This window comes from Leptonotus elevatus, chromosome 15 (assembly GCF_054856555.1).
Source record: "Leptonotus elevatus isolate MCC_2025b chromosome 15, RoL_Lele_1.0, whole genome shotgun sequence".
In the NCBI taxonomy this organism is placed as follows: Eukaryota; Metazoa; Chordata; class Actinopteri; order Syngnathiformes; family Syngnathidae; genus Leptonotus; species Leptonotus elevatus.
The window spans coordinates 15,333,693-15,356,136 of NC_141253.1; positions in this window are offsets into that span (position 1 = coordinate 15,333,693).

The following is a 22,444-nucleotide window of genomic DNA, read 5'->3' on the forward strand; positions in this document are numbered from 1 at the left end:
TAAATATAATTAGTCTTCTTTCATGGATGAGTACGGATTGATTGATTGAATGGTTGAAATATTTATTGACAACAAAGTACGTATAAAACCATACACCGTACATACAATAAAGCCATTGGTTTATTTCCATTGTGGTCACTTGGATGAGTGAGTGTGTGTGCCCATGTGAGAGTCTGTGAATGTGTGTGCATGATGTGTGCTTAGAGGGTTTGTGTGGGTGTGCCTCCACACAGGAAAATTGGCATGAGGGATCATATTCAACATAAAATAGTAACTGTAAAATTGACATCATAAATCATTACTGTATACAGTTTCATAAGATAAAATAGAACAACGAAAAATCTTCAGATTTAATTCTGAAATAAAAAGTCGTAGGCTGTCAACCTATTCCTTGACTCCATTCCACCTTAACTATCGCTCTACGGCAATTTGGAAGGTGATAAGAGAACTCTTGTTCTTCACGAATGAAGGCAAACCTTCATCCTTTGCTGCAATCTCACAATCCCCCAACATTACTCTAAAATCTTTGGATTTTGCTAATCTGATACTTGACCCAAAAAGGCTTGATTCAGATTTTCCAATATGGAATGATACAGTAGACTCTTGTCTATCAGCCATGAGTTGATCTTACTCCAGACTAGGCATGTGCCGATATCAGATTTTGACGGTATGATAACCTTGAGCAAAAATGGCACTGTATCACGGTATTAAATTTACAGCTCAATTTTTTATACATATGTATATATATTTTGATAAATAAAATTAAAAAAAATCCACATTCAACAGTTTTATTTTTAAACAAAATATAGAATACAGCATTTGCTACAATAAACGTTTGCCATGCTAAGTGAAAATTACGTATCAAGACAAACGCTGTAAAGTGGCCAAAACCTGCAGCTCAACAATAAACGAATAATGAAATATTTCTGATTGGGCACAGCATCAAAATTAAACTGAAACGTGCAATTTGTATAAAGTATTAATCTACAGCACAATAAACACAAAACAATACAATATTGATTCTATCATATAATGTTGATGAATGAGTGTTTATTTTCTGCGCAGCCTCCGTGCTGTTTAAAAAAAAATGATGTTCTGATTTTGAACTGATTTACAAAACGGTGGAACCCTTAAATAAAATTATAGACACATCGGCTACATTTAATTTTAGCACAACAGTAAAATTAACAATTTTGCAGAAAGAGTAACACTCTGTGATGTGAACATGTTAGCCATGCTAGTTAGACACCTATATAGCCTCGATAGCTTAGTATTTGTTCAACAATGCAAGACACACTACTAACTCATAGTTAGATTAGTTAGTAATGAATTCCTCGAAGCAGGACGTTGCCATCTCGACAGTAACGTGATTGGCTGCCGCAGCGAAGGCGCACTTACGTGACGTAAACAATGAGACGAGGCTGCCGCTGCACACCACTGGTGCCCATTTTAGGTGTTTGAGCAAGTTTGGGAGGTTTGAAAAAATCGTGACTTTTAATATCATGGTTTACCATCAAACCGGTTACCGGCACATGCCTATCCCAGACTATAGAGATTTTTATAGTGATGTGAGGCTAGCAAGTGCAGCAAAAGGAACATATCACTGTCACAGGCTGTTTTTATGTCATTTATGTAAAAAAAAAAAAAAAGTAAAGGTCCTAAAATTCACCCTTGGGGAACACCACAAGTTGACTGAAGTGGTGAAGAGATGGTACCATTCACGTCTACAACCTGTCGACGACCCTCAAGGTAGGACCTAACCCACTAGAAGGGCAGATGAATTTCAAGGCCTTCAGTGGGAATAGCAGTAGTCAAAATGTGTGTCAAATGTCTTTTGGATGTCCAACAGGACGATCATCCCACAGTATTTTCCATGATCAAAACACAAGTATCCATAGAGTGTGATATTCTGAATCCTGATCGAAATGTGTACAAAAGATAATTTGACATTCATTGATTTGATCAAAAATTATTTTCTCCATCACTTTGGAAACTGAATTCAAAGTTGCAACTGGACAATCATTTCTTGGGTCCAATTTGCTACCCTTTTTATGCAATGGACCCTTTTTTGAAGTGATAGGTTTATAATAAAGGTTAAGCAGGATGTAATAGCTTTTACTGCATCCTGCAAGAACTTAATTGGAATACATTATTATCCAGCCCTCCCCTGTTGTCTTTGCTGGCTGCATTGGCAATGAGTTTCTTAAGAACATTGTCCTCAGATAGAGTAGAAAAGCCTCAGCCCTTTCTCACTGTAAAATTTCTGCACCTATTTTTCGTCATAAGACTCAGTTAGTTTTATAAGTTAATGAACCAAGTTATTTGCTACGGTAACAATAAAATGACGATTGTCTACAGTTGTAGTTCCAGGTACAAGTAAACCTCCTATATCTAAATTCCATTCTTTTTTTTTTACTTTAGTTTTAAGCCTGCTGCTGAACCCTGTCGGTTTCAGGCACTTCCAATCTAGGGTTAGACTTGCTGTCTATGATTTTTTTTTTTTGTTCGAAAAAAAAAAAAGTCTGCCTTCGTCTTCTTAATGAACCTGTTGAGCTCATTTCTCAGAGTTTTAAAAAGTTTTAAAAACCTGCTCATCCCTACTTTTCCTAAACTCAGAAAGTGTGTCATTCCTTTGCTTGATGGTTCATAAAATGTAATCATTTACCCAAGCTATATAATTTGACCCCTTTCATTTAACACAGTTAAATGCATTAATTTAAAAATACCCCAAGCTTTATTAACAGACACACATCTGAAAAGAGGAGACCTCCACCTTTAGCAGCTTTTGCTGTCCACCCCGCTGAAATCTTCAATCATTTATTAATTGAGTAAGATGGAAGTTCGAGCAGAAATTTCAGAATTCGGAAAGTGGTCCTTATTGGAAACATCAGTGTCATCATCATATTACCCAGCAAACAGGGTTCCTCAGTGACAAAATCACCAAACTTATAAAATACCTCCTGTTCTCGAAGCCTAGCATGACATCGTCCTCCACCCCTCCACACTGCACGCTGAAGGGAAGATACAAGCTGAGAGGCACAGTCACAGTTAAAAAGTCAGGGCTCTTTGTACTCATCTAGTCCCAGTACTGTATTTCAAAAATCTAAACCAGGTTTAATCCTTGTAGATTATGTTTGAGATTATGTTTTTCACTTTGGAAAATGCATTCAAACTATACTGTATACACAGCTGTAACACTTTGCCAAACAGGATGCATTTTCTCATTCTTGTGCACAACACAAATGACGTCCTTCCGATACGTGCAAAGTGTGAATTGGGGTATTTACATGAACCATTGCAATCCTTATGATCACACAGACCTCCTGTAGACATCATATTTTGACCAAAACCACTTCCTCTTGTCTAAAAATCACCTTCAGCCACATGTCACACTTCCTGTCACAAATGTCACGCATGAGTCAGTACTGTATCTCGGCAAACTTCAGAAAATCTTAATGCTTATAAGGTTATTAATTTCATATCCACATATACTGTCAACTTCCTCTTTCTATTTTCATAAATGAAGTGCTTTATATATCATGATGGTTAATTTCCAAGTCGTTTTTAAATTAACCCTTCCAGGGACATTGGTCACTACAGTGGACAACTATTCAAAAGTTGTTTTCCCATGAATTAATCTAAAAAAACACACACACATTCAAAATATTAATGTAGGTTATCGTAATTTGTGAATGAAAGGACTCCATCAATCATGTGATAGAGACACAAGGAAAAAATCACCTGGAATTACAAGTAATAAACAAAGCGTTTTCTCATCATGTATTTTTATGTAGTTCACTGCTTTGTTTCAATGCTTGTCAATTTGTTGTCCTGGTCACTTCTTTATTCCCGGTTTTAGTTTGTAATTTGTATATTGTATTGGACATTGCTTTTCTTTACTTTGTGATGATGAGATGAAGCCCCATGAAGCAGCAATACTTTCAGCCAACTGTGCAGGAAAAGTACTGACACTTCATTAAGATTAATTTACTCTATGGCGCCATCAAGTGGTCAAAGGACCAAGCAGTTAAATATATGCAGTAGCATAAGTAGCAATATACCTCATAACATGGTATAAGCAAGAAATATAATCGTAAGTACAATGTTTATAGGTATAAATAAATATGAGTTTAAAACTTTCTAAACCTAAGATGGGGATCGAACCAGCGACACAGTCAATAAAAGAGCATGAACATGCATGAAAGGTAACCAAGAGGTAATTAGTGACACCTAGTGGCAGGAAAAAATACTGTGTGCAGTAGGCCACATTACTATATTTATATGGGCATCTTCATTTATGTCGATCAACTTTATAGCCTTTTTGAGCATTACTATACTATAATGTGATGTGTTCTTTTTGTGTCAGACATAATATTATTGTGATTATTTTATTGTGGTACTCGTGTCTGCTGTTGGTAACCTTGTTTACAAGGAAAGAGCTTTAGAATGATATCGCCAACTACAAAAGATGGTGACTGGTGCAGTTGAAAGACGAGTAAATGCCATCCTTTCACTCAGCCACCCTAATTAACAAAGTGCAACGATGAATAATGCATAAATCAGGAAGTGGCATAATCAACGATGTGTGGAAGAATGGAAGATCCTTCAGTGTTGCTGTAAAGAAGTATGTAAAAGTTGTTATGAACAAGTATAAAATCGGAAGATCCAATTTCTAGGCCTTTAAAGGGTCAATTCACTAAATAGGCCTATTGTGTTCTTAAAGGAGAAATTTATCAATTTTTATCAATTTAAAACAGCTCTCAGGTGTCATAACATACGCTACTGTATTTTTATTATTATTATTTTTACATGTGTCAATACACCACAAGGAGTAAGAATGATAGCACAGTTGATATACACTTCAAGCTCTTTAATGCTGTCCAGTTGAAGTTTTCTGTCAAAATAATAATAATAAAAATAAAAAATAAAGATCTTTTTTTTTTTTTACAACAACCTTATGCACACACAAATGTGTTTCTATGTTGCGATACTTTAACCCTTCAAGCAACAGACTGAACACAAATGGTTCAGTAGCATGTCGACAGGCAATACAACAGTACTGTACACCCATATATTCTTTATCCTCTGCATAGAGCTAGGATTAGTGCCATACTGATGAACTGAGAGAGGAGTTGAGGTGACACACCATGCCTGCTATTGCTGCATCCAGGCAAGGACCACCTAAAATTCAAGTGGGAGTCAATAACGTCTTAATGCACCGTATATCCAACAATCTGTCCTATACTGCCCCCAGGTGGCCAATGGGTATGCTAGAAGGAGCAGCAGTATTCAGTTGATGCAGTGTGACTAAAAAATAAATAAATATAAATAAGAATCTCTTTTCAATCATGTAATTATGTTGTAATTTCATGGTTTTTTTTAAATTAGGGAATCATATTAAAATTACGGTACAATAAAAACATTCTCTACATGTCCTGATTGAACTAAATGGAATCCGTGCTGGTCTGTATGCAACATCCGTCTCCTGCTCTTACTGTAACTTAACTCAAAATATGTTAACACTTTAGCTACTAACATTCTCTAAAGCACTGCCTGAATTTAAGCAGCTTGAAAATCTCTTCTTTTTTTTCATCTACATTGACTTCTTTTTGTAAGTCTTCAAATTCGATCCTTTTCCTACATCAAAAAATATACATCAGAGATATATTTTTTCTATTAATAATACAACACAAATCCTCTATTCACCGTCCTTTAAGGAAATCCTCTTGTGTGCTTTACAGTAACCAACAGTAACTTTATGTAAATGTGGATTACAAGCTGTACTAAGAACATGACCAAAATGACCAGCAAACAAGGTGATGTGCTTGCCAAATGAAGTCTTTATTATGCTTTGAACAATAATGCCAATTGCCATCTTTAATCACACTTATTAGATTATTTTTAAATGATTTTTTACGATTTAGGAAAGTTTAATCCAATGAGGTGTAGAAGAAAATAGAGACAGATAATTGAAAAATAGAGAATTACAACAACAATCCATAGTCCAGACCGTGACTGGCAGTTATATTCTACTTACCAGGATTAGCCAACAGAGGGCAGCACACACTTTCAAAGCATTAATATTGCATATCATGACATATAAACTGTCTCAGACCCTGTTATAATTAATGTACATCTAGGACACCGTTTACTTATTCACATTCGCCATCAACCTTGCACTCCAAGGTCCCGTCCAGACGGAGGCAAAGCCGGCTTCGTTTTTTGAAACAAATCTCGTACACACAGAAGCATTTCAAGACTTGCGTGTGTCCAAAAGAAGACGATGAGGACGTTTAACGGCTGTAATGTATATGCCGAGTCTGGAGTGGCGCTGTAGCGCAGCCACAGGGAATTAACGGAAAACGTAGAAGAAGAATCAGCAAAGAAGACAAACTTTTTTTTTCTAACTTTATTGCAATCCACAGAACAAACATGGCTTTGCATGTATCAAGACAACATGAAAAAGACAAACACAGGAGAAGCGACAATGGCGGGGGATTCAAATACAACACCACTTGTTGAACGTGGGAATAAAGAAGCAAAATATTTTGTCACGCGAGAAACGGTGCATACGTCATCTATCTGCGACAATGCGTCGTCATCGAGCTGCGACCATTACGAACATTACGTCTTCACTGGAGGAGTATCCTGCATATGGTGTTCAGACAGGCGCGGAGGGGCCCTTTTTGAAATCTTTCCACTCGCCCGGTTTCAAAAGTGATCCGTTTCAAGCTCCGAAACTGCGCCGTCATGTGGACGAACGGCCTAAGCGGTAAGAAACTTGTGAGGATACATTGAAACTGGCTTTCGTGCGGACGGGGCATAACTATATTAATTCTGGAGTGGTATCATAATAGCGTATGATAATTAGTAACAATGCAGAATTTATAATACATGCAAGGCTGGACTGGCCATCTGACATTCAGGGCAGATACCTGGTAGGCCAAATCCTTTTGGGCTGATGCAATGCTATTTAATTATTTATTTTATTCCATTTTACCCCAAGAGACCGGCCCACAATTTAAAGGGAGCAGCCCATTAATCCATTTACAATATAAACAAAAAACTGAACCAATCATCATCATTATCATCAGTGGAAGAGCTACGTGATATACAGGTCGTGTTTACCATATCATCCACAATCATGCTATCATGAAATGAAATGCATACAAATCCAGAACCTTGCTCAACACATCCATAGTAGAAGCAGGAACAAATCCAAGAAAAAAAGCAACATTTAGAATTGTGAAGAATTAAGAGATTTTTGTGTCATTGTGCTTTTTAGATATGATTTGAATGAATGGGCCATTAATCACAGTTTGCAAAATGGAGACGGCTCTGATTGGCTGTTAGCTTGCATATGCATGAGATAAAAGTAGACTATGAGTAAAGCAACGGCAAATAAAATGGCCTTATATAGTAAATGAAGCCCAGAAATTTTTTGCTTTTTGCTTAGACTTTATCCTATAATGTAGTATGACGAGTGTTATGAGCAATGCTATTATATGAAACTCTGACTGTAGATAGTATAAGAAACAATTCACAGTTACAAAGGGTTATGAGGGTATAGAACAGGGGAGGGCACACTCGGCCCTCAAGGGCCGGACGGAGTCCTGCAGGTTTTGGATGTTTCCCTTCTCCAACACAGCTGATAAATAATCAGCTCATCAGTAAACTCTGCATAAGCTTGGTAACGATCCTGTTGATTAGAATCAGCTGCAGGACGCCGGCCCTTGAGGACCGAGGTTGCCCACCACTGGTATGGAAAATGGTTGGATCAAAGAGCTCAATAGATTTCCAAGTGATATGGCAAATTAGTGCATTACATTACCACCAAATAAGAAAAAAGAATAAACCCTGAAACAATTTGGTTTCAGCCAGTGACGCAGATTAATCACACTATTATTTTTGACCACAGATGATCCGTTATCTTAACAGCGGATGGTTACGTTAAAGGTAGCACAGGTTGTGTTTGAGAAGAATAAAGCAATTAATAAATGATTGTGTATGGCATTCAGAAGATTTGTTCATGTCAAAAATATCGTCACTTTCTTAAAATAATTGCCTAACTCATTTTTGGGGGAAATCCTCATGATGCAAATGGTTAAATTTTTGGGGTTTCTTGAAAAATCTGAAAAAATTACTTAGGTGATATGCAAAATCCGAAATATCATCCATCCATCCATCCATTCATTTTCTGACTCGCCTATTCAACAAAAAAACAAAACAAAAAAAAAAACATGCTGCTGTGCTTTGTTATACGAGTGACCTGACTTATGATTTTTTTGAGATACGAACAGTGTTGGGAATAACGGCGTTTAAACTAACGGCGTTAGGTAAATCTGTTTATTTTTTCATAAACTGACACATCTAGCTAATTATTCTCCCAATATTTGAAACACCGTTATCGTTATTGTATGTGAAATGTGTCATTTAATAGTTTCAAGCCTCAGTAAGCTTTACAAGACGTTGCCAAAAACTTGCTCTGAAATGTCATTTGCGCAGTTCTTGAGGGACTGTCGAGGACTGTCTACAAATTACCTATAGATGGCATATGTGCCACAAATCACCATATATCCAGCATTTATTTTATTATTATTATTATTATTATGATTGCTGTAGTAATTGACAGTGGTAGAGCATGCATCACCACTCCAAATGTAATTAATAATAATAATAATAACAATAATAATAATAATTATTATTATTATTATTATTATATCATATGTCAAGGCATTTGTGTGACATAAATATTCACAAAATAATTGAAAACACCCTATAAAGCCTGGATATAATTTGAATTCCTTGTATAAAAATATAATAATAATAATAATAATAATAATAATAATAATAATAATATAAAAAAACATTGCTTTTAAAAGTAGTGAAAATAGTAACTTAGCCTTGTAACAAGTTACAAGTACAAGTTACTTTTATTATGAAGTAATCCAATTACTAACTCACTTACTTACTTTTACTTTTTTAAGCACGTAATGAGTAACTATAACTAATGACTTTTTTTAAAGTAACATTCCCAACACTGGATACGAACCATCGTTTGGCAGAGCAAACTCAATTTAACTCACCTGAGCTGCTGAGCAGTTTCCACTAGCAGTAATGCCTTGCTCAAAGGCATTTCTGTATCTGTTTTTAATCCATATGATCACTGAATAATTTACACATTCAATTACATGCTTTTTTTACTTTTACACTGCTAAGATCCATATCCAAACTTGGCCACTGGCATACTTGAAGCATGTCATGTAAGACCAGTCTAAAATATGATTCATCAAGCAACCAGCAATCAACTGAAAAAAGTGTCCATAGCATTCCTTTTTATAAATTAAAATGAATTGTCATGGAAATGGTTGCAGATTAAGTTAGTGAGTGATAATCAACTAAATTGATGTAGATTGTTCAGTGGATATGATAAAATGGTCTTATTTTAGCATTATCATCAGCAACATGGCATTGTGTTAATTTCTCACTGAAGGAAAGTGTATGTTTTTGTGACAGACTCAGAGCCTCACGTTTCCCTCCTCATTTGCATGCTCTTTTGAACAAACACATGAATACAAAATTGCAGCTGTCTTCAGACATCACAGTTTGTACAGGCACTATCTGAAATGACAATCATTATAGCACATCCTTTAAGTATTTGAACTCAATCAAAGGTGATACAGAAGGTCATATCAGTGCTGACGAGCTACCTTCTCAAGTCCCCCTCTTCCTCCTCCTCCTGATTGCGGCTATCAGCGGCTGTGTGGGCAAGACGTCGCCTGATAACACTCGTCTTTCAAATGAGTACATTGTGCACATGGACTACGAGATGTGATGTCCCTCAGTAGGTGTCATTGCAAAATGCTGTGAGGTTTGAGTACATATTGAGGTGGAAAATCAAATGTCACGCAGTGAAGTATGCACTTTAATGATACCTATTTGCCAGTGTGCACCTTCCCATGTTTTGTTTACAAGTCTTCCCATCTTAAACCTGAACCATGAAATATATGAGAGAAAATTCAGATTCTTTGTGAGTATTTAGTGGTCCTTTTGAACAAACAAAAAATCATTTTTTTTCCCACATTTGACTTTTTATTTGGGTCATATTTGATACATCTGGTCACGATGCTTTTAATTGGTACATTTATAACTGTCAAAAATATAATAATAAACAGACATATCGGTTATATTAGTATTTCCAAAAATCAGAAGGAACATTTCCCACTATTAACCCATTCACTGCCATTGACAGCTTTAGACGTCAAAAATTCATTTTAACTATTACTATTTTTTCCACTTTTGTTAACAAGATTATGAAAACCTAGAAAAAAGTTTTTATTGTGCATTTAGAACAGATATACAATTTGTGATTAATCGTGAGTTAACTATTGAGGTCATGTGATTAATTACAATTTAAAAAAAATAATCGACGACCTATTTTTGAATAATCTTTTCTTCTTTTTTTAATAATCTTTTTTCAAAAAAAGAAAAAAATGTAAACAATTAGGACATCAGGCGATTAAATTTTTTAATGGTAATTAATTGCATGACTTCAATAGTTAACTCACGATTAATCACACATTTTATATCTGGTCTGAATCTACAATATTTTTTTCCCTAGGTTTTCATACTCTTGTTAACAAAACTGGAAAAAATATAAACTAATAGAAATAGTTCAAATGAATTTGAGTGCCGTTTTCCTGGAGAACTTTTGAGGAAAAGAAGAAAATAATTTCAAGTGGTTGTCCTACTGAAGTAGTCATCACGAAAACAGGGAAGAATTTCATCAAGCCAGGGCGTACGAGCTGTCCACAGGTTAGCAAACTGTTGAATGCCTAACAGGCGCTTGCATTTACTGTATGTCACTCCAGCAAAAGGTTACCGCTTGCCACTGATACAACATCAGCGCAATTAAGGAGTTTTTTAGCGTCCTTAACTCATTCACACTTTTCACTGGAGTAACCCCCTTCGCTCCCAGCTGTTTTACTGGATTTTGACTGATTTTGCAAGGCCCACAGAATATTCAGTTCTATTGCTATAAAAACATGGAACCTACCAAAAGAAAGATTAGGAAAAAAAGTATATTTGTATCTGTATCTGTTTTGCAACAATTAGCATTAGAATATAGCTAAGTTGAATCATTATTCACAAACTTGTTGAAAACACTGAGAAAAAGCTTGTTGTTCTGAGCTCTTATACTCTGCTGCCATCTGCTGGCCGTTTTTTTGTAATAACTACCTTTGCTTTAAATGACCTCTTCAGGTCAGAAGCTGCATCAAATCCTTCTGTATGCTCTAGCATAAAATAAAATAAAACATTTAAAAAAATGTATATGTGACGGAGCGCCTGTGACTGCCCGCCACTCCACGACTGGAGCGCACTGCCGTCTAGCTGAGAGGAGCAGCCCATGTGCGCTGCTCGCTCATCGTTTCCGCGGAGACGAGCTCCGTCTAAACTGTTTTCACACAGCCCACACAAATTACCCCCGTAATTTGGCCCTTTCCCGAACTGCTCACCTGCCGCCTGGACTCATTCTTTTTCTGGGTTGTTGGTGCCGAAGGTGCACACTCGACACGACGTATGACACATATGACCATCATTTTTCCCCTTCTTGAAATGAACCCGTGACATTTGGTGGCAGTGGTGAGATTTTCGGGTCCCCAAAAGTTCTGTAGTCAGGCCCAGCAAGCTCTGGTCTGTGGCTAACCCCCATGCGCGGCACCTGAGTGGGAGAACTGGATGCAGCCGAAGAGCTGGTGCCGGCAAGTCCAGCCTGAAGCTCGACTCCTCGCCTGGCAATGTGTCCCGCGATGGTGCTACAGTGGGTGCTATCGGGCTCCGCTCTGCCTTTGGTTGACCAACATGCTGGGCTGGCAAGGAAGCTCGGCGCCAGAAAGCCCTCCTCCCTTCTCTGCTACCCCTACAAAAAAGTCCCCATGGCCGCCACTAGCTCCTGTTCTGCACTTGGTCCTCTCTGAGCTGCCTGGAGAGATGGATCAGAAGCGCCCCCTTCATCGTCTTCCCACTTCAGTGGGCGACCTCTGGAACTCCCCCCTGCGACCTGTCCTCGTCCTCTTCGACTGGCCATCCCACCACTGCCACCAAATGTCACGGGTTCATTTCAGGAAGGGGAAAAAAATGATGGTGCACTCGAAAAACTTCAGTGGGTGTTTCTATTTACACCAACACAGCATCAAAAAGGGGAAAAAATATTTACAGTGCAAGTCCAGTGCAAAAACAATCCCACAATTTATGGCAAGAGAAGACATTGAAAATTACCTGCGTCGCTTTGAGCATATTGCCAAAACCTGTGGTTGGTCGGAGGGTGAGTGGGGGCGTGTTGCTTGGTGCCACTCCTGACTGGAAAGGTACTTGAAGCCTACACAGCCATGGATGAGGACAGTGCTCATTCTTACACAGACCTGAAGGCTGCACTCCTGGCAAAGGTTGATGTCTCACCTGAGACCTATCGGCAGCTGTTCCGGTCCTTGACTGTTCCACCTTGAGAAAACCCAACTAAAACTTACCACCAATTAAAGGGTCTCTACCAACGGTGGATTTGTCCGGAGCAGAACACCAAGGAGCAGATCGACAACCAGATCATCTTGGAGCAGCTACTGCGTGTCTTCTCAGACGACATCCTCACCTGGGTGAAGGAGCACAACCCAACCGACGGGTAGACTGCGGCTAAGCTAGCACTTCAATAGTAGTATCAAGGTGGTCCGAGTCGTTAGGCTTCCATGCAACTCAGACTCGCAGCCAGAACCAGCACACATTAGCCTAGAGAAGCTCGCCCCACACCTCACCAGTATGGTCCCGGTAAGGAGCTCATCTGTTTTTATTGCCAACAAGCCGGGCATAAAGTTTCTCTGTGCCCCATCAGAAAAGCTAAGATTAGCGGGACATGCTACACTCCCAGGGTTGAGACTGTAAGCGCTGTGGGGAGGCGGCAGCGGTTTAAAGACATTGCTATTAATGGGGAACCAATGACTGTTCTGGTGGACTATGGCAGTTTCTTGACGCTCGTCCGAAGGGACCGAGTGCCAACGAGCAGTGTGAACTAAACCAAATTGGAAGACATTTTGTGTGTGCATGGCGACAGCCACTCCTACCCTACTGCTGAACTGACTGTGGTTGTGGATGAGCAACCCTATTTATTGAATGTCGGGGTGGTGGAAAAGTTGCCTGTGGCAGCCATCCTGGGATGGGACAGTTTTCTTGGATGTGTTGCTAGGTTTAGGGCCCAAAGACATTGATTGTGGTATGGGTTTACCAGGGCATGTGATCACACGCAGTCAGGCCAGAGCTGGGGTGCCGTCAGTCCCAGGTAAAGCCAATACGATTGATGCAGATTTTTTCTCAACACTGGACACTAGTTTGTTTGAGAGGGGCACAAAGGGCCCAAGAAAGTCACGCCGCCAGCGCCGTTTTGAAAAGGGGCTAAAAACTCAGGAGCCAGACTGGAGGGAGGGACTCACAAAGGACATGTGGGAGGTGCCAGGGGACATTGGGGTCTTGCAAAGGTAGGATGTACTCTGAAACCATTATTTACCAAAGTGGTTGGGGGGCTGGATATGGCTTTGCAATTGACAACAATGTCCTGTACACTGTAACGGATGGGACTAAGCGTCTTGTTGTACCAGTCTCATCCCGGCCAATAATCATGCGCCTGGCACATACCATGCCTTGGGCAGGTCATCTTGGACGCAACAAAACTTATTTATGCATATCCTCCAGATTTTTTGGGCCTTCCATGTATGTTGATGTTCAATCGTTTTGTAAGACATGTTCTATCTGCCAGAAAACATGTCCGCCAGTTAGACCGTACCTACCTCCAACATCTGCCAGTAATCTCCACTCTATTCAGGTGTTTAGCCATGGACATTGTGGGACCGTTAGTGCGAAGCAGTAGAGGGCACCAGTACATTTGAGTGATCTGTGATTATACCAGCCGGTACCCTGAGGCTTTTCCATTGCACACTGTTACTGCATTGTCTTGTCCAGCTGTTTTCCAGAGTTGGTGATCCAGATGAGATCATTACGGACCAGGGGACCAACTTCACTTTCAGACTCCTGCAGCTCTTCCATAAACAGTTCGGGATTTCAGCGATCAAGACCACCCCGTACCAACCTCAAACGGATGGCTTGGTCGAGCGCTTCAATCAAACCCTGAAAAAGATGCTGCAGAAATTCGTGGCCAAAAACGGACGAGATTGAAACCAGTGGCTGCCCTTCCTGCTTTTTGCCTACCAGGAAGTCCCTCAAGCGTCCACTGGATTCTCTCCGTTTGAACTGCTGTATAGCTGGGAGGTCCAGGGCCCATTGGACCTTCTACTCAATACCTGGGGGGCTCCTGCAACCGGCACCAGTGACCGCAGCATTGTCCAATTCGTGTGACCGGCTGGCCAAGTACCGAGGTGAGGCATAGGTCAACCTGCGCAATGTCCAGCAGACCCAGAAGGCGTGGTATGACCAGCAGGCCGGGCAACGTCAATTCCAACCCGGGAAGAAGGTCCTGCTTCTCCTGCCGTCCTCCACCAGCCAGATGCTTGCCAAGTGGCAGGGCCCGTAGACAGTCCTCAGGAAGATGGGCCCTGTGACATATGAGATTCACCACCCAGTCAAAAAGAAGAAGATTTACCACATCAACCTGCTGAAAGATTGGAAGAAGGCTCCAATCCATGTTCTGGTGCCATCACTGCTGGTGACGTAGGTGGACAGCTACGTGGAGGAGGAGTCCACCCCAGCCGACCTCAACCAGTCTGCTGAGTCTGCACTTGACCATCTCTCTGCTGTCCAGTCCAGCCAGGTGAGCCAGGTGTTCAAGCAAGTCTCAAACCTGGGAAAGACTCTTCTTGGTGAACATATCATCCGGCTGAAGGACAATGGGCCGATTCGCCAGCAGGCCTACCGGGTGCCCCAACATCTGGTGGCGAAAACTGCTTAAGGAAGTGGAGAAGATGCAGCTCCTCGGGGTGATCGAACCATCAGAGTCAGAGTGGTGCAGCCCAGTGGTCATTGTGGTGAAGAAAGACTGCTGACTCCACATCTGCATCGACTTCCGGAAGCTCAACGCAATGTCAGAGTATCACGCCTACCCGATGCCCCGAATCGATGATCTTCTGGTAAAGATTGGTCGGGCCAGTGTCATCACCACACTGGATCTCTGCAAGGGCTACTGGCAGGTACCTCTGGATGCCTCCAGTCGCCCCTACACGGCATTCCGGACCCCTGTTGGCATCTTCCAGTTCACCGTGATGCCCTTCGGTCTCCATGGAGCACCCGCCACATTCCAGAGGCTGATGGACCGTGTCCTGCAGGGGTGTGAGGACTACAGTGCTGCCTACCTAGATTATGTGGTAATCTTCAGCGATACCTGGGAGCAACATCTGCAGCATCTGGGACGAGTGCTAGGCCAGATCCAAAAGACGGGCCTGACACTGAATGTAGTCAGTGGGCAAGAGAGGAGGCGAGATACCTTGGCTTCCGGCTGGGAGGAGGCGAGATTCGACCGCAGGTGGACAAAGTCGAGGCCATCCGCAGCTGTCCACGCCCCCGCACGAAGAAGGAGTTGAGGTCCTTCTTGGGCTTGGCCGGCTGGTACAGGAGGTTTGTCCCACGGTTTGCCATGATTGCCACTCCTCTGACAGCGCTGACAGCGAAAGACCAGAGGAATCCTGTTTCCTGGAATGACGTATGTGAGACTGCATTCCAGACCCTCAAAGCCGGCCTGTGTTCCTCTCCGGTGCTGAGAAGTCCTGATGACCTCAGCAGTGGGACTGGGAGCGGTCCTGGCTCAATGTGCTCCGGGCGATGAACAACCAGTGATGTACCTGAGGCACAAGCTGCTGCCACGCAAAACCAGGTACTCCACTGTGGAGAAGGAGGGCCTGGCCATCAAATGGACTCTGGAGAGCCTGAGAAACTACCTGCTGGGGAGGGAGTTCGATTTGGAGACGGATCATCGCGCTCTGAGGTGGATTAACTCCATGAAGGACCACAACAGTCGTCTCACCCGCTGGTACCTTTCTCTGCAGCCGTTCCGGTTCCAGATCCGACATCACTCTGGCAAGACCAACATTGTGGCGGTTTACCTGTCAAGATTGCCGCACATCGTCAACCTCAATTGCTCACTTCACACATTTGCGCTCTTCCTTGCCATTTTACATCATCTGCCCGTGAAGGTCTGCTTACAGTTCCTTATAAACTTTGTGCGCCTTGACCTGCCACAGGACTCAAACAAATCGGTTTCTTCTTTCACGACATGTCAAAGCCCCTCATGCTCTGCTGCATTTAAAGGGAATGTGAGCAGCTGCTTTGATTGACAGCGGATCAAGACGACTGTGTTTTGTCCAAATTTTGAAAAAAATAAGTGATATTGGATCTTTTCTTAGTAGGTAGGTAGGTCCTGTCCCTGATGATCTCTCAAGGGAATCACTGCTTTAGCGCTTGCTTGTGTTCAGCAAAACACGCCATGTCACAGTCAGTACATAATGCAAAGGTCAGTCTGGATAAGGCAACCAACGGGTAGTGTAGTTGTTAGCTGAGGTTTCTGGGTTAGAATCTATTTCCGTGTACTTGCCTTCCTCCCATATCCCCAAAGCATGCACGTTAGGTTAATGGAAGCCTCTAAATAAGTGTGGATGGTTGTCTATAGCGTGTCACCCAATCGAGGGTAAACCCCGCCTCTTGTACATCGGCGGGGATCAGCTCCTTACTCATGACCCAAATTAGGAAAAGTGACGTAAGATCGAGTCCGGCCTTTCTGGGTGTAGTTTGCATGTTCTCCCCGTGCCTGTGTGGGTTTTCTCCGGGTACTCCGGTTTCCTCCCACATTCGACATGCATGGCAGGTTAATTGAACACTCTAAAATTGTCCGTAGGTGTGATTGTGAGTGTGAATGGTTGTTCGTCTCTGTGTGCCCTGTGATTGGCGGGCAACCAGTTCAGAGTATACCCCGCCTACTGCCCGAAGCCAGCTGGGATAGGCTCCAGCACCCCCGTGACCCTAGTGAGGAATAAGCGGTTAAGAAAATGGATGGATGGTGTTAGAGTAGACAATATTAAGTATTGTACTCTTTATGTGTTCAATTAACTGAATGGTGAGATTCTGTTGAAGGAGTTCCTTTGCAAAGGTTTTAATTACCAGAAGCTTCTGGTCCACATAAGACAGACCATCCAAGCGATGTCTCTGTTCAAAATGTGTCTTTCTCTCCAGCTCACATCGTTATTTATTCACAAAAAGGGTTCAGAAAAAGGTCAGCCCACAACACACCTGGTTACAACTGAATACAAGAGAATCCGTTCCCATGGATATAAATCAGATTAAAAGAATACAATAATAATAAGCCTGACTCCCTTGGTGACACAGCAAAATCCCCGGAACCTCCCTTTAGATTACGGAATGAATAGACAGACCCGTTGCTCTTTCTCATGAAAGTAACACAGATAAGAATATAGGTCTATTCATACAGCCATACTGAGTTAACATAATTATATACGGCTAAAATATAATTTAAAACTAAAAAACAATGTTAATAACTCATCATTCCCTCATTTGAGCTCTTGAGAGCTCAACACATTAAAACATTTTTTTTTCAATGGTTGTGTGGTAAAAATAATTATCCTTAAAACATCCCTTTAGCAGAAGAGGAGGTAGTTTAGCAATCATATGACATTAAAAAACAATTTGATACATTTAAAAGATTTTTAGTGAAATAAGCATAGCATATGTGAGGCTTAACATAAAATGTTGTTCATTAAAAAGTGTCGCAATGTATCGGCAGACGAATATGTGTTCTTTGAAGCCATCTTGTGATAAAGTTCTTTGAAGGTCTTTTTTTTTTAATGAAAAGAGTGTCGCAATAGTTCGTCTCTTCTTTAAGAATTTGGGGTAGACTACCCGAATTCTTCGATTTGTCACCTGGGATTATTCTGCCCAAAATGTGACTGATCAAAGGAATGATTGCCCAAGAAAAGGCACTTGCTCTTGATCCGTTGACTGATGTCCTCAAACGGCAGCTCCGGAACCGGGCACGGATTCAGCTGACGTGGCTCCAGGTCGGAGGTGATAAGATTGATGCTCCAGTTGTGGAATTTCGTCTCTCCTTTCAACCTGAGAGCATCAGTTGATGAGATGGCCGAGCCTGGCACGTCTCCTTTTCAGTTGTGGAATTTCTCCTCATCAACCCCCTGGGGCCGTTCTCCTGAGTGCAGAAACTTTTCATTTTTAGTTTCTCATAAACTCACATAAATTTTATTTGGAGGAAAAAAAAAAAAAAAAAAAAAAACCCTGATAGTTTTTGTTAGTTGGGATTAGTAAATGTTATTTGATTAAGATCCGTAGGTCCTGTGCTGTTGGAACAGGAAAATATCTATTTTTGTGACATTAAAATAGAGCCCAGCCCTTGATTGAGTTGAATGACATTCGCTCATTCATTAATATAAGACAGAGCTTATAAATATTTATTTTTCAAATAGGTTTTGTTCAATAATAGGTAATTTTTTACCATGACTAAATTTGTTCTAAATTTGCATAACTGTGCCTTTCATATCTCTTATTCTCTTCCCAGAATCCCATGACCGGCCGAATCCTGGCATGCTGGGAAAAACTCACATATATTCATATTATCTATACTCTTTTGCAAACACTGGGCTCCAAACATTACATTTTTCAAATATGATTCTGAGATAAAAGATATAATATAATATAATTACCTTCATTCGGCGAATATGCATTATTGTCCTTGCTTGCTTCAGACTTACTTTGCGATCGATTTCCTCTGATAGATTTCTTCAAACTGTGGATTATCATTTTCAAACTCATCCTGTCAATTGGAGTGTAGGCCGATACCCCACAACCTTTTTAATTTCGTTTTTAAGTTTGATTTTAATTTTCTAACTCGTCTACATTGGTTAAATTCTTAAACATAAACTCCCTCATTTGACAAAGATCCACTGATTTTTTCAAACACGTCAAGATAAAGGGAGGACAAAATAGAGACCTCATTTCTCAAAAAACGTCATAAATAACTCAACCCTCTAAATCAGGCTATGAGATAAACAAAAGAGCTACAAAACACTATAAAACTGAGCATAAGCAGATACAACTTAAGACACTAATATATGATGACTTTGGGGCCATAAAAATAGAGGTAACCATATTACTCTAATTCTCCTAGAGTCCCGAAAATTATTTAAACTGCCAATCAACCTCACCTCTTTTATAGATTAGTGGGGCTGAGGATAAAATCACACAAAATTTACAAATATCATAAAAAACACAGCACACAAAATATTTCTGGGATTTATAAATCATAGTGCTGTTAAAAAAAAAAAAAATCAAACTTAGCCATCAAACTCTTAGTTAGTCTTTTACTTGTTACTACTCATTTTATTCTATTATTTATTTTATACTATAGCTGCAGCTGGACGAAGTCCAAAAAAGTTCCTCACGGGGAAAATAAAAATATATCATATCATAACATATTAATAAAATTCCCATTGTACCAATTCAGAAACTGATTCTCCCAAAAATATAGGCAAAAATTTAGTAGGCTATAGATTGAAATAAATTTTCTCAATCCCTCATTTCAAATTTACATATGTCGTTTTCAATTTTCTGAAATATCTTGCTATAGATCACAGCTCCCCACTCAACACATTAAAAATGCCTTGCATATCACCATGTAGCATTTTACTGAATGGATCACATCTCATTCCGACCACCAACTTTCTTTGTCCAGACCCCCAGCAAAAGGCAGGACGGCAGCTGTTGTCAATGTTCAGTCCTGGCCAGCAGGGCGGCTGCTGTGGCAGCAATGTTCAGAGCAGGCATTTAGATTTCCTCTGGATGCAAAACAGCCATAGGGGAGAAGTCACTAGAATGAGGCGTATACACAGTCACTGGGCATTGAGGAATTTGAACATCATGTTTTTCTTAGGCACAGGACGAGAAGACTGTTGCTCTGCGGCTTTAGACCTTTGATCTCTGCCACATCCATACAGACGCTGTCTGCAATGTGGATCCGATGACACACAGTCTTTCTGAGAGCTCACCTGATCAAAAAATGCACATTCGTTGATACAATGCTTTAAAAATGCCAGACTGAGGATATGGGATCATAGCAAGACAGTTCACTCCCTGCTTTCTCAAAAATGTTTCGTAAAAAACACAGCCTCTTTATTCATTTCTCTTTTTTTTTTTTTCAATACCCCTTCAAATAGCTACTAGCCATACAACGTATCAGCAGCTGGGGCGCATCCCGTTCGCAGTTTGTAATCAGTGAAGGCCATCAAACCCTCATCTGCCTTGGAACTCAAACATCAGTTTCTGAAATGACACACTCAGAGAAAAAACAAATATTAAAAATCATTATCAACATGTCAATTTCAAGAACATTCATAACTCCTTATTCAACTATCTTACTTCCAGCCACAGCTATAAAGATGTAGGCATAATTATATCAACTCTCAAACAAAATACCATTATTTTATCATTACTCTTTATTCATTTGTCCCGAAAAGGGAAAGTTAACAAATTAACCATCGTCATCAATCATTAAAGTGTAAAGATTTATTAGCTCAGTCAAATACTATTACTTATTTTATATTGTTTATCATTCCTCTCTTACCATTTTGACAAAAAAAAAAAAGAGTCCCATTACGAGGACACATTATGCTCACAGCGCACAGCTCAGCCCCCACCTTTTTTTCTAACCTAGAAACGGGGGAAGGTGGGGGGGGGGGGGGAATCTTAACATTATAAATCGCAAAACCTATTTTATCATATTCCCATTAATAAAACAAACGCCACTATCACAACAATATCATCTCACACAAAACAACACCAAACTTAGTTAAAATATTAAAGAAAAACAAACAAAATCCCCATATGCACACTTCTCACTTACAAACCCCCACCTTTTTTTAGAAGCTAGGTCACACACTCAAATGCATACGCACACACTCTTCAGTCATTATAAAATAATAAACGGTGTTATTCCTTCAATTCGTTGTCTACAAATCTTATAGCATTTAAACCGCAGCTTCGTACGGTAATTTCAGTAAACGGGTAACTTTAAACAACCCATCCGTAAACTGCTCCACAAATGCTGGAGTCATTTTAGCATCAAATTCAGCCTTTTTCCATTACCAACAAAGAAAATACAAAAGTCTGACATACCATTTTGTCCAGCGAAAGCTTTGTATACAATCGATCCATAGTTCGTTTTTTCATTGTTCATCGACGCTTTTATTTTTCGCTGAACCGGAAGCGCATTCAGGACAAACCATTCTGTATCCGGGTCGAAATCGCCTCCATTTTGTTTATAGTTTTTGATGTATACATTCGGTTTTAATACAGTGACGTCTCACTTTTAATATTAATAGTTCAATATGTTAACACATATGGCCACACACAGACAGACATAAGAATTACGTGACCTCTCGTTTATACACAGCGGTTACCCAATCCCGCTGAGCTAAACTGTTCTCCATACATTGCAAAATTTCTGCAAGGCGCTCATTTTCAAAATAAAATGTCACGTACCATCGAATTTAACCGTAGAACAAAAGGTATTCATACGGTAATCCTGACCCCAAAACTACAAAAGTAGGAACGCCAAAACTGAAATAAAATCTTTCACGTAATCTCTCGATTGCAAATACAGTGATACAAAAATCCAATCATCGCTGTAATCAACCTGGACCCCTTTCTGTTCAATTTCAAACAGGCGCTTTTTCAAATAAAAGACATATTACGTGTAGAGAACTTTCACACCAAGAGCCATGAACAATTATGTTACTTGTCCTCAAATCCGGCCAAAACTGCTTAAAAAACAGAAGCGCGTACCATAATCTTCGCGATCCTTAGTAACAAGAAGGACTTGTTACGTCATCCGGCAAACCCTTTTATTCAATATATATTATGGTCTAAGGATTCTTCATAGCGTTGACGAAAAACAAAACAAATCAAAAAATTAACCGCTATTTCTTCCTGTACAAAAAAAGCTTCATCACTTCGAGTCTGCATTACGTCACCTTCAAATGCACCACTCCACGACGTGTTTAGTTCAATATCGTCGGAATTATCACAACTCACAATAGAACGACATCAAACTACACTCGTTCACACAGATCTCTTTTAAAATTTAGACAATTTTGGAAGACGAAAAAACCAGCTGCAGCGGACCAGACAGACAAAACTTCTTCTACGTGGATAAAGATCTCCACTTACCGTACTTTATTTATTTAGGCCTAGAAGTTCCGCCCGTCCTTGAACGCCGCAGCTTGTTCCATGTCAGAATAACACCTTCCGTTTGGTTCAACGGAGGAGACCATTCGTTATAATTCAGCGTCGGCGGTCACCATTTGTTAGAGTAGACAATATTAAGTATTGTACTCTTTATGTGTTCAATTAACTGAATGGTGAGATTCTGTTGAAG